Source organism: Trachemys scripta, chromosome 8 (assembly GCF_013100865.1).
Source record: "Trachemys scripta elegans isolate TJP31775 chromosome 8, CAS_Tse_1.0, whole genome shotgun sequence".
NCBI lineage: Eukaryota > Metazoa > Chordata > Testudines > Emydidae > Trachemys > Trachemys scripta.
Window position 1 is genome coordinate 15,750,295 of NC_048305.1, and position 13,709 is coordinate 15,764,003.

The window sequence follows — 13,709 nt, forward strand, 5'->3', positions numbered from 1 at the left end:
CCCTCTCAGGTCCAGAGGGAGGCCACTCCGTCTCACTGGAATCAGATGTTGCTTCAGTCAGGGACTGAAGCAACGTCTGATTGAGAAGCTGGACTGCAAATGGTAGGAACTCCCCAGTGGTGCAGTGTCTAATGTGGGGTTTTCTCTTTCTTTGTTTTCAAGCAGCACAGGTGACAGAGACTGGGAAGGGAGTCTATGCAAGAAGGTGCTGTTGTGATGGAGGCATTGCCATGATACTACTGGGATAGATTAGGGATAAGTTGGCCTCAAGAGAGTTGAAGCTTGGCGAAGTATCCAGAAGTTCTGAGGCTTCCCTGTATTTTTTAAAGCTCTTTAGCCTAACAAATTTGGCTGGAAGTCCCAAGGGGATAAGCTTCCTCAGGAGAACATTAGCATGTCTGGCCCCAGTGGAAATTCCATGAGAGCTGCTGTTCTCTATGGCCTCCCCTCCCCTAGGGAAAATGTGTGTGCTAACATGTTTAAATCCTACTATAGCCAAGGCAAACGGTAGTTTTAACAGGTTAGCTGGTCAAGGGGTTTTGACCAACTAACACGTTAAAATTACACCTTGCTTTGCCTACACTAGGATTTCAGTGTGTGTTAGTTAACAACTGTTAGCCAACACCTGGTTAAAATATACCTTTATTCCTTGTGTGATCATGGCCTAAGTATTTGGAAATCCAGTCCTAGCTGGAAATACACTGATGCCTTTCTGTAGACTAACAAAAATGTTAGCTAACCTGTTTTAATTAAATGCTGTTTAAAAATGTATTAGCACTGAATGTAGATGGTACAAACCTTCTTTCGCTGCCCTGGCATCTGTTCATCTCTTCAGCTCTCAGCTTCATCTTACAGGTGTTATCAGTAGCAGAGCATAGGCAGTTACTCAGGTTAACACAAGAAAACGATTCATTCGCTTAGGACTGTTGCCAAATCCTGGAGTCCTTTCTTAACTTTTACTCTGTTCTTACCATACCCCTTGACTACAATGGGCGATTTGACTGAGTGAGAACTTCTGGATCTGCCCCTACAATAATAATGTAGTACAGCACTATTCATCCCAAATTGTTTTGCAGATATTATTAACTCTGTACACTGTATTCAGGCTTAATTTCCTCTACTCCTGAAGTACAGCCATCTCTGGGGTGGAATATAGCAGCCATTTAACAGCAAACAGCAACAGCATGCACCAGTGTAGGACAGGCAAATATTCACCAGCATAGAGCTCTGAGCACAGCGAGCAGCCTGTGTACTGTCAATCAATGGCAGACAGTCAGTAAGGTCAGAAATAACTTGTCCTAAGCTATTAGAAAGCTCCCATTCTATACTGCCTTCTTACTACCTGTCTATACCACAAGGTACATAAAGCATGGGTGTGTTTGCACATGTGTATGTGTGCATGTGCATAAAGAATTTACATTTAGCATCACTCCCCTCAGCCTCCTCTATTCCGACACATTGCAAAACCCTCACTGCACTGCAGGACTCTTTTACCCTTCCCTGTGGCTAACTCCTGCCCTAGGCATCAGTAATAAACCCTCCTCCTGACATGCTCAGCCACATGGACGCTTCTCTGCACCCCATAAATACTGTACTTTTTTATTGGGCTCTTTGGAAATACAGTAAACACTTAACTAAAGATCCACTTTCACCCTCCAGGAAGCCGTGGGTGTGACTGCCTGTTCTCTCTTTCTCACACAAACACACGGGGTATGTGGTTCTGCCACCCCTTAGCTTTCTCTCCCTCCCCACCCCCAACACAAAACCAGGAAGAAGCAATAACAGAAACCATTTCACCTAACATAGGTTTCCTGCAGAACTGTTTAAAATGACACATACAACGTCCCCCACGTAATAGGGCTTGGCTTCATATTCTCCTTGGAGCTATAATGGTCAAATGGCTCAGGAAGTGTAATTCAGTCAAATACAACCTGGAAACAAAAATGAAATGAAGAAATCCCCCTTATCAAGCCCCAGCCCCCTTAGAAATCCTAGTTTTCTGCTGCAGCGGAGCAAATGTGACTCAGGACTCGAAGCACGGAGATCAAGAAAAACCCTGATTGTTCCCCCTGCAATACACAGCCAGCCCAGCTTCAGTGAGAGTTCAAAAATCACAAAAAACACATTGCAGATAATCTGAGAGGGGGAACCAAACATCAAAACTACTGGGAAGCTTCCCCACTGTTGTGCCAACGCAGGATGCCCTGTAGGGAACCCAAGAGTTCAGAAGTCCCCTAAGGGGACTGAGGTCCTGTAACACTCACCTTGGTTCTCAGGCTCAGGCGCTTTCAGGCTGTTTTCTGCTCTGGTCAGCACACACTGTTGAAAAGTAGGAGCAACAGGGCTGGAGCTGTGGGAGGAAGGGAGTTCCTTGCAACAGTTAAGGAAGAGAGTTTCCCTAAAGGAGGCGATGCTGTTGACCTGCCTATGGGGCGGTTAGGTGTTGTGTTGGGACAGGGGGGCCCTTTCCCAAATTGGTCTTCTTCACTGAAGGCCAAGAGGATCCTGAAGGGAGAGACACACAGAAAAGCTCACCAAAAAAGGGCTCCAAGTGAAAATAGTATCACCAAGCTCACTAACAAATCCAGATTGCTGTCGGGTCCCAGTCAAAATCTGGCATCCATTACTGAGCAGGTTGAGGTGGGACCCTGAGGTAGTGAAGCCCCTGGAAGCTCAGGTCTCTATACTAGCACCCACGTAGGACAAGCTAAGAAAATAAGGAAAATCATTTGCTTTACTTTTTCCCCCCTCTCATGTGATCTTTTTTTTGGACTTGGCACAAGAGCTATTTTGGGGCTGGACATGAGCCCAGGTGAAAGGACATGGATTTCATCCAGTCTGCCTCCCCCATGTGCTTGGAGGGCTCCAGGGAGCTTTGAACAGCTGCCGTGATGATGGGCTTAAAAGCTTCTCAGTTAGGTGTGGTGTTCTCACTGATTCTTTCCTATTGTCTGGTGTAACCCTCTAGCAGCAAAGCCATTTTTCTCCCCGAACAGCTGCGCTGTGGTCAGAGATGGTTTGTGATGAGTGGAACTGCAATTTGTACATCGCCCTGAATTCACATGGGACTTGCTCTCCCTCCACATGCAGTTTCCTTATTTGCCAGTACACTATAAACCAGTTTTGCTTTGTAGTCTCGATGTACTATGCATACGGCAGGGCCTCAGTATGAAGCAGGATTGCTTGAGTTCTTGTAAATGATATGACAGGAATGCTGTGCGGAAGCCAAAGGCAAATATCTAACAGGCCATTAGGACTAATGGTCAACAACTTGTCAAACACTGGCACCTTCAGTCTAACAAGCTGCATTGCTTCAGTCCGTGAACCTACCTGTTTCCTGCCCGGAATACCAGCGGTAGGAGGCAAAGCTGTTCAGTCACTCAGAGAGCACAGAGTTGGCAAAGCCCTGTCAGATGTTGGAGGCTTTGAAAGATAGTGTGTTTGTGAAAGACAATGGTGTTTGTGGAATTGCTTCTCTCTTGCTCTCGCAGGCCCATTGACAGCTGAACAAGAGGAGGGTGAGTTGGGGAGCTGTGGGAAAGCAAATAATGTGAAGAGAGGGTCGGGCCCATGTTCAACGTCCCACATTCTAGAAGATTTTAAGGGAATTTAGGCTTCCCTCCTCCTGTTCTGCACATCCCCACTCTCCCTAACCATCGTGTTCCTGCTCCCTTTCTACACACACATACTCTCTCTCTCTCTCTCTCTCTCTCTCTCTCTCATAATAGCAGGAATTCCAGAGGAGGGAGTAGAGGAGGAGAAGTCACAGCTTGTCACCTGTACCCCCTCCCATACACACACGCTCTCCCCGACCCCACCCATCGCTCATGCACACATATTCCCTGGGGGCAGTGACTGAGGGGAGAGGAGGGAGCAGAGAGTCCCTGTAAGGGGCTCAGGGGACTGTGAGCGGGGTAGTGGTGAGGAAGGAGCAGAGCGTCCCTGTAAGGGGCTCTGGGGATAGTGAGTGGAGTGGGTTTTGGAGGTGCCAAGCAACTGCAGGCCCCATTGACTTTAGTTGAAACTTGTGAATCCTCAACAATTCTGAAAATCAGCCTATAGGTGTCTCATGCAGAGTGCCTGAAACTTGAGGCCCCCAAGTGGACCCTTTTGAACATTTGGGACTAAGTGATCCAGCAAGTAATTGACAAAAATGTAAAAAGAACGCAGATATCCCAGTATTTTCCTGCAGTCGCTGTCCCACTCTATCTCCAGTACAGAATTCAAGATGCAGGCTAGCCAATGCCTTACGTAACAACAGGGAAATGCACTTGTCCAGTATAGCATTTAATCTACTTGACTGGACTGTCTGTTTAAAGCCTGCGGTGCATATATAGCAGCTGTGAATGGGGTTAAAATATCAGCATCTCTGTTCAGAAAGTAACCTTTTGCCTGGCAGGGCTTATTATTATTAATTATTATTATGATTATTTTATTTGTATTTTTATTTGTTGCCAACTGAGATCAGAGCCCCATTGAACTAGCCTGTCAGTGCACAGGTGCAACACCTCTGACTTTTAACTGTAGCAGGGGAATCTATTAAACATTTTCCTAACGTGACTCTGATTTCCTAAAACCTCAGTTTAATACACTATCAGATCGTGTAATCAATAGTGATCATGCCCAATTTCAGAGGCAAATTTTGGGCTGACAGATGGGCAATATTTTGTAGTCCAAAAACGGTGTGTAAAATGATGATTTTAAAGCACATATGGAAAAGTTTGCCATGTGTTACTGGCTTGGTATAAAACTGACCTTACGGTATCAGAGAACAGCTACAAGAATGGCTAAAGGATTAAAAAACATGCCTGATAGGGTACCTCTACACAGCATTTAAAGACGTGCAGCTGGCCTGGGTCGCTACCTCGGGTTTACGGGGCTCAGGCTGTGGGGCTGGAAAACTGCTGTGTGGATATTTGGGCTCGGGCTGTAGTCCCAGCTCTAGGACCCCATGAGAGGGAGGATACTAGAGCCTGGGCTCCAGACTGAGCCCGAAAGTCTACACGGCAATTCTCCAGCCCCTCAGCCTAAGCCCTACGAGCCCGAGTCAGCTGACACAGGCCACCCACAGCTGTGCCGCAGGTCTTTTATCCCTGTGTAGATATACCCATAGTGATAGGCTCCAGGAGCTCAATCTATTTAGCTTAACAAAAGGGAAGTTAAGGGGGTGACTTGATTACAGTCGATAAGTACCTACACAGGGAACAAATATTTGATTATGAGCTCTTCCTTCTAGTAGAGAAAGGCATAACATAATCCAATGGCTGGAAGCTGAAACTAGACAAATTCAGTCTGGAAATAAGGTGTAAAGTTTTAACCATTGGGACAATTTGCCAAGAGTCCTGGTGGAGTCTTCATCTCTTTCAATTTTTAAATCCAGATCGGATGTTTTTCTCAAAGCTATGTTCTAGGAATTAATTTGGGGATGCTCTACAGAGGAGGTCAGATAACGTGATATCACACATCCCTTCTGGCCTTGGAATCTAGAAGATGATCACATTCTGGTCTAAAAGCTTCTATGTGGCTAGTCACAGCTTTTACCACAAGGGAGAGCTCTGGGCACAGCTACTGCCTCCCAGACAAGTGGAAGCGCTTCCAGAAATAACTAGAATTCAATGACTTCCTTTAAATGGCACATCTGCTGTTGATATTTTTCTGTTGAGTTCACGCTGGTGAAAGAGCTCCATCTGCTTTTTCAGGTTTGCTTTTGTCACGGTGCTCAAGAGCCTATTTGCTACAATAAGAATAGCTGGCACATCTGCAGTGCCCTACAGCGGAGGGCCTTGATGCACTTTGAAAACACTGATTAATGAAACTTCAACACCCCTCTGAAGCCTCAGTCAATGCAACTCCCTTTGGTACCTCTGGTAAGTGTCCTTTTTTACAGAGGGGGAAACTGAGGCACAGATTGGTGACTTGAGCTGTCCATGGTCACACAATCTATCAGACGCAAAGACACCCACCACTGTCAGCCTGCAGGAGAAACTGAAAATCCTGTGTCCCCCCAGCTGACACCTGTCCCTATCCCCATGCCCTGGTTTCTTTTTGCTATCTGGGGGAAAAGATTGGTATCAAAGAAATGTAATTTTGTATTCTTTTTTAATAATCAGACAAATAATATACTCTTACATCATGTGACTCCAGACAGCTGAGGTGCTTAAGGGCTTCAGCTTCTCTGGATAGGACTCCTTTCTCTTTCTCTCTCTCTTTTCCCCTGTCACATTCAATGTCACTTTCTAGTTGCAGAGATAGCAGCAGTGTTCCTGCAGTATCCACAGCTGTGCCGCCACTCCAAGGCCTGACATTTGAAGACAGCCTGAGAAATTCCCCAGAGGCGTGAGGGTAGGTAGGTGTGCACAGGTCTCTTTCCTTCTAGTTCTCTGTGCTGACCACTAGAGACCCTCCTAGAAGAATCCTCGGACACTTCTGCAGGGTACATAGAATCTTTGATCTTTCACTGTCAAATGTATGGGTCAAATTCTGCTCTCAATTACACCAATATAAATCTGGAGTAATTCCATTGGGACAGATCCTCATTCACTCCTGGTTTAGAGCAGCTAAAGAAGAGCAGAGTTGGGCCTTCTCTGGAAAGGTACTGAGGATATGTGGGGAGAGTGACAGGAAACAATGATGTTTCTCATTAAGATGACCTAGTTCCTCATGATTTCTAAGCACAGCACTTATTCTACAAACCAGACAAGGGTAATTCTATTTGTCTTTTTTCATTGTTCTGTGATTAGATTGTACATTTTATAATCCATTACATGCTGGCATCTGAACAGGAACTACAGTGTCACTTGTATTAACAGTTAGCAGCTGTCTCTCTCATTTGCCATATGCATACACTTTAAATCTGTGTCAGAGCATTCACCACAATCACACCAAGGTTACTGAATTATCAGAGAGCCAAATGTCCAGTGTTGCATTGTGACCATTTGCTCACCCTAAATTTGTTGACAGGTAGTCTTGGCTTTCTTCTACATTGCACAGTGTGAAAGGGCTCAGGAATCCTTAATGCTCTGTGTCCTATGTAACTAGTAGGTTACTGCTCTTTGAATCCTCTAGTGACCCATGGTAATTATCACCTGACAGGTGTTAAGAGATCAATGTGAGATGATTCTCCAGTCCTGTTCCTAGCAGACAGATTCCTATAGTTGTCAACAACTGGCACCTTTATTGGCAATCACAGCTGAAAGGCAAAGTATTGAGTGTATAGGGTTAGGTTAGGGGGGAGGGATAGCTCAGTGGTTTGAGCATTGGCCTCCTAAACCCAGGGCTGTGAGTTCAATCCTTGAGGGGCTACTTAGGCATCTGGGGCAAAGCTCAGTACTTGGTCCTGCTAGCAACAGCAGGGGGTTGGACTCAAGGTCCCTTCTAGTTCTATGAGATAGTTGAGGCATGCTGTGCAATGTTGTAGAAGTTTTTCTGCTTGTACTGTATCTGTCCTGCAGGAAGATTTCAAATTGTTAGTCAAGCATCTTTCAGTGGCATGAATAAAAGAATTGCATATTATAATATTATTTATTAGAAAGGAGCTAGAATAAGTTAAGAAAGGTGGAGCTCTATGATCTAACAGGTTAGTACACTTGCACTTGCCCTCCGATTACCGGAGACTGTGGTTCAATTGCTGATTTAATTCATATATGACAATGTCTTTGTTGGTTTGCATTCTGTATCTGCTGGACATTTGTTAATATCATACAACAGCCATTCTGTTGAGCATGATTGTTCATCCCATCATCCCATCCCATCAGAACTGGAACTGGAATTGTATCACCTTATAGGATTCCTGCTTAACTGAGTATCCTATCAGGAGCTGCCTCTCCTCTTTGTAAACTTACAGTGTGTTGTTGTCATATTAAGAACAGACTTTTGGCCTACAGAACACTGCCTTTGGAGAATGCATTTACACTTCACATGATATGCCATATTGGCTAGTTTAGAAATTACTGTTTTTCTTCATTACCTGGCCTCACCTTCCCACTAATTATGTTACAAAGTCATGTGATGAGTGAGGGGACTGTAGAATGGTTAGAGCATAGAACTAGGCACTCAGCATTAACAAATTATGAACCAGCACTAAGAATCTTCAAGGAGCAGCACAAATTGGTTTGTACTCTTTTCAGTGGACAAAAGATACCTGGAATTATTAATGGTTATCAGTACAGGATGATGGGTTAACTAGTGAATTGATCTTCAATGCAAACTTATTTGTCTGAAAGTTTTTAATCAAAAATTATGTTTTTAAGAAATTTATTTTATTAGATTTGAAAGATAATTTTTAATTAAAAACTCACTTCTTACACATTTAGACTGTTGACTTTTTTTTTTTGCAATCTTGGACAATGACAACGAACTACTTCAATTTTTTTGGTTTTAGCAGGTTTCACTTTCAGGCTCTCATACACTAGCACGATGTCATGATGTTTGGATGCAAATATTGCAGGTGAATGTTTAAATCCAGTGGTTTAGCTGGAATTAAAGACATCATAGAAACATTTTTGCTTCTACTGAAATAATCCCCTGCAGTGAAAACTGATTACTCATATCCATTTATATCTCTGTGGCTTTGTGAATGACACCGTTTCAACTTTTGACTTTACTGCCACTCCTGTGTCTTTCAGTACAATTCTCCAGAAACTCGGTCTCTCATTCCTTTGTATCACCTGCTCGTTTCTCTGGAACTTACTTTCTCATTTTCTGGCATTGAAAGGAAGAGTTGCTTTTCTAGTCTGGGGACAGAGGATGAAGAGAGAGAGTTTGGTATCTAAGATTCAGTGCTGTCTGAAAGGACTACATCACACAATTGCATTTTCTGACCTGATCCCCAAGAGAAAAAACAAAATTGCAGCCTTCAGTGTCTGGTGGCTGTTCCAGTGGATACCTCACTGTCCAAAATCTCAAGGAATTCCTTATTTTGTCTTCACTCAACTGAGCCACTTGTGCAAATAGTGTCAGCCAGCCCTGTTCACACAATGTGAAGCTGGTTACAAGCCATTCTCCTGGAACAGAGGCATAAGGCATTTGAACAAAGAAAACTCTGTCTCTTCCCTTCCACTGGCATCCAGGCAGTTAACCCAGAAAATTGCAGCTTGCCTTTGTCTCAGGCATTTTTTAAAGCGCCCTTCTTGGCTTCTGCAAACCTCTCTTCCACAGCAGCAGAATTTCATTATCTCCCCTAGAATGCATCAATTTGTTCAGATTGGCTTTGCCACACAGTTCAAGTCACCGTGGGCGTTTTGTTTCGTTGATGGTGACATCCTGATGACTGCCACAAGGAGAGTGCACCCAGACTATGGGGGGCTGTGATGGCTATTCAGAAGGAGCCCAGGATCTGTTCCCAATAAACTTATATTGGAACAGATTGGGGTCTGATTCTGAGAGGTGCAGAGCAACTGCAACTCCCATTTTGGTCATATAGGGAGGGTGCTCAGCACTTAGGAACAGATCCTGATACAGACAGAGACTGTAAACCCCAGCGTGAGATGTTCCATCCTGATCTAAGGTCCACGTTAAAGATGAGGGTGGGAGCATTTTGGCCATCTACTGCTGTGTGGTCACAGAATTCCAAGAACAAGGTCCACACACGGGATTCAAGGTTTAAGATCTCACTGGAAAATACCAAGCACATGAGAAAATGTGATCAAATTGCAGGAAAAAAATGGAAAAAAGGTGAGGGCTAGAACATTCAAAAATTCCCCTGTGTTACACGTACAACTCAAAGGCCACTGAGTTGCTAACTGTAAAAAGAGTAGCTGGCACCTCCTTCTCCAGCACCTTCTGACTGAGGATGTAAATAGTCCGACAAATACCATGTATGCAGTCAGCATTTAGTTCGAAGAACTAGTACGTGGAGGAGAGCACAGAAGCTAATGAGTGGGACTCGCAGTGGTCATCCATTTATACATGTGGGTTGTATTTTTAACAAAATTTGTGATGTAATTCAACAATAACCCCCCAACGATATCTGTGCTTATTTATTATTTATGTTATCAGGATCCGGTCATGGAGCAGGATCCCACTGTGCTAGGCGCTGTACAAATACTGAACAAAAAGACAATCCTTGCTCTAGAGCGCTCACAGTCTTAACTCCTGAATCTTCATCTGGTCTTTATGCAAAGCACTGCGGACACCAGAACTGTACTGTCCAAGTCTGACTTCAGTTGTAACTATCTTGACACAAGTACCACATCTTCTGTTAAGTGTCAACAGCACCACACACACACTGACCATGCTCAATACTTTGTGCTTCTAAAGCCCCTTTCACCAAAAGATCATCCAAGCACTGGTAAGATTGCTTTACAAATGTCAACAATGAGGCCTTGAAGCATCCCAGTGTGCTAAGTACCACTATGTCCATTTTACAGATGAGGAAATTAATGCCCAGAGGACTTGTGCCTGTCATCAGTGGGAGCATGATCAAGGCCAAACTGGTTAAATTACTGGGCCAATATTGCACAGGAAGTTGGTGTGAAAGCCAATAATAACACATAGATCACTGGATTCATAATTCTGTGTTTTAACCACTAGACACTTCCTATGTAAATAACAATAAATCCTAGAACCACAGAACAGAAATGGAAAACACCTATTAAATCCAGATAACCTCCAGGATCAGTCAGAATTAGCCATCACAGTCCATTTGATAGAGTTGTGATGCTGTTATAATAAATTAAAACGAGGGCATGCCTAAATTGGATCACTATATTTTCACAGGTAAGTAATCCTGATTTATTCAAAAATGTTCTCTTTTCAGTGCTTCACTCCCTGCTTCCTACAAATTAAATTACTGGAGGATTAAATTTCTAAATCATATTGAAAATGTTCTTTGTTTTTATTCTTTCAAGTGATCTTTGCATTACATTTTTTACCACGTGAGAAATGAAACTACAGAAAAACTCGAATACAACTGTTAGGAACACAGTGAGCCAGAAACAGATGAAGTACACAAAAATGAAAACAATGGAAAAGAATGTAAATCGTACTAACAAACAGCTTTGTAATAAACACAGCTCACGTCAATCCCATCCATTAGTAACAAATGTTTAGTTATATAATAAGTAACATTCTTATTGCAAGAGTCCCAAATTCAGATTATATCTTGCTGTCCAAGTGAACACAAACAAGCTGCCAAATCTGTTTGCATAAATGCCAGAGATCTCAAAAGTTTTGTCACTTGAACTGGAAAAAAAAATAATGGAGGTAAAAGAACACATTTTTTTACCCTGCAAATGAGGCATATGGACAGATGGCTGTTTAATGGTCATAAATGGTCAGTTTTCAGAATGGAGAGACATAAACAGTGGTGTCCCCCAGGGGTCTGTTCTGGGACCAGTCCTATTCAACATATTCATAAATGATCTGGAAAAAGGGGTAAACAGTGAAGTGGCAAAATTTGCAGATGATACAAAATTACTAAAGATAGTTAAGACCCAGGCAGACTGCGAAGAGCTACAAAAGGATCTCTCAAAACTGGGTGACTGGGCAAAAAAATGGCAGATGAAATTTAATGTTGATAAATGCAAAGTAATGCACATTGGAAAGCATAATCCCAACTACACATATAAAATGATGGGGTCTAAATTAGCTGTTACCACTCGAGAAAGAGATATTGGAGTCATTGTGGATAGTTCTCTGAAAACATCCATTCAGTGTGCAGCGGCAGACAAAAAAGCGAACAGAATGCTGGGAATAATTAAGAAAGGGATAGACAATAGGACAGAAAATATCATGTTGCCTCTGTATTCAAGGTTCAGATATATTGGAATTGGAAAAGGTTCAGAAAAGGGCAACAAAAATGATTAGGGGTATGGAACGGAGAGGAGAAATTAATAAGATTGGGACTTTTCAGCTTGGAAAAGAGACGGCTAAGGGGAGATATGATTGCGGTCTATAAAATCTTGACTGATATAGAGAAAGTAGATAAGGAAGTGTTGTTTACTACTTCTCATAACACAAGAACTAGGGGTCACCAAATGAAATTAATAGGCAGCAGGTTTTAAACAAATAAAAGGAAGTATTTCTTTACACAATGCACAGTCAACCTATGGAACTCCTTGTCAGAGGATGTTGTGAAGGCCAAGACCATAACAGGGTTCAAAAAAGAACTAGATAAATTCATGGAGGATAGATCCATCAATGGCTACTAGCCAGGATGGGCAGGGATGGTGTCCCTAGCCTCTTTTTTCCAGAAGCTGGGAATGAGCGACTGGGGAGGGATCACTTGATGATTACCTGTTCTGTTCATTCCCTCTGAAGCACCTGGCACTGGCCACTGTCAGAAGACAGGATATTGGGCTAGAACAGTGGTTCTCAAACTAGGGCCGCTGCTTGTTCAGGGAAAGCCCCTGGCGGGCCGGGCCGGTTTGTTTACCGGCCGGATCCGCAGGTTCAGCTGATCGCGGCTCCCACTGGCCGTGGTTCACCGGTCCAGGCCAATGGGGGCTGCGGGAAGCATCGGCCAGTATGTCCCTCGGCCTGCGCCATTTCCTGCAGCTCCCATTGGCCTGGAGCGGCAAACCGCAGCCACAGGGAACTGCGATTGGCCGAACCTGCGGACGCGGCCAGTAAACAAACCGGCACAGCCCTCCAGGGGCTACCCCTGAACAAGCAGCGGCCCTAGTTTGAGAACCACTGGCTTAAAACTCTTTTCAGAAGAGCAAACCTTTTAGAGGTGTAGATTTGACACTAAATTCTGAGTACCATGTGAGGAGTTCTAAAGTAATTTGGATTAAAGGATGATACTATCTTTAAGGAAATTAGCCTCTTTGTCTCAGTCTCAGTGAAATTGTCCTTTGCTGCTGCTGTGCTTTTTATTTCTAGAGGCCACTGTGTGTTTCATTGAAGGGGGGAAAGGAGCTTTTGGAAGCCACTGACATAGTAAAAAAACGGGGCACGTGGATTTTAATGAGTAAGACAGAGGTGACTGGGGAGCTGCTGGAAGCCAATCACTTGCCGTGAACTCTTTGAAGATTTGTGTGTGCTCAGTTAGGAACACAAACACTCAGGCAGAAAACACCTTCTCTAGGTTCTGATCCAGCCATTCCGTCTGCAGAAGATCACAGATGTTGGCTGGGCCTCTGGGAAAATGGAGCTGTCAGCCAGGCAGAGCTCAGGAACCAGCTTCTGACCTCTTTAAAATTCCTCCCTTACTGACTTACGTGCAGAGAAGCCCCTCCTGATGTGATGGAGACTGATGCTCAGTGAATCTCCTAACATCATTCCCTGACATGGAGGGAGGTGTTTACCGGATTCTTTGTGTTTTTTACCTGGGGGTCAGGCTCTTCAGCTGCACAAGTCATTTAATTGTTCGGATGGATGAAAATATTTCTACTATCTGCATCTTACTGCGTGCTTGACATGTGTGTCCTTTGCAAATGTTGCCCTAAAAGTCAGCATGATGTAATGAGTTTGCTATTAAAATGTTAATGTAAGATGGCAGATCTACTTACTGTACACAGTTCCTGTTGCCTGAATTTGCTGATGTATACTATAGCACACAAGGACGTTTTATGGGATAAACTTGAAAGGACAAAGTAGAAGAAGAATCTTGATGAAAGGGATAGCTATGTGTTCTCATTATCTCGATAGCTATACACCTCATACACAGCTAAATTTCCTTATTGTTCTTCAAAATGCACAATGAAGTTGCTTGTCAGGTGTGTATGCAAGGTACATTTATTAGTTTTATTACTGAAAATCTTGGTTCT

The 13,709-nt window shown here is 43.5% G+C and overlaps 1 protein-coding gene across 3 annotated transcripts in view; it reads right to left on the minus strand.

Annotated features, from left to right (window-relative positions):
• The window catches only part of FGF1 (fibroblast growth factor 1), a 62,680-nt gene extending 59,918 nt beyond the window's left edge, over positions 1-2,762 (minus strand). For 2 of the 3 annotated variants that reach the window (XM_034779393.1, XM_034779391.1), the window contains exon 1: positions 2,265-2,748. The gene's annotated coding sequence lies outside the window, so the exon portion shown is untranslated. Of the gene's footprint in view, positions 1-2,264 lie in introns of all 3 variants that reach the window. The other variant, XR_004646858.1, reaches the window with a different exon arrangement.
• Positions 2,763-13,709: the final 10,947 nt, after the last annotated feature.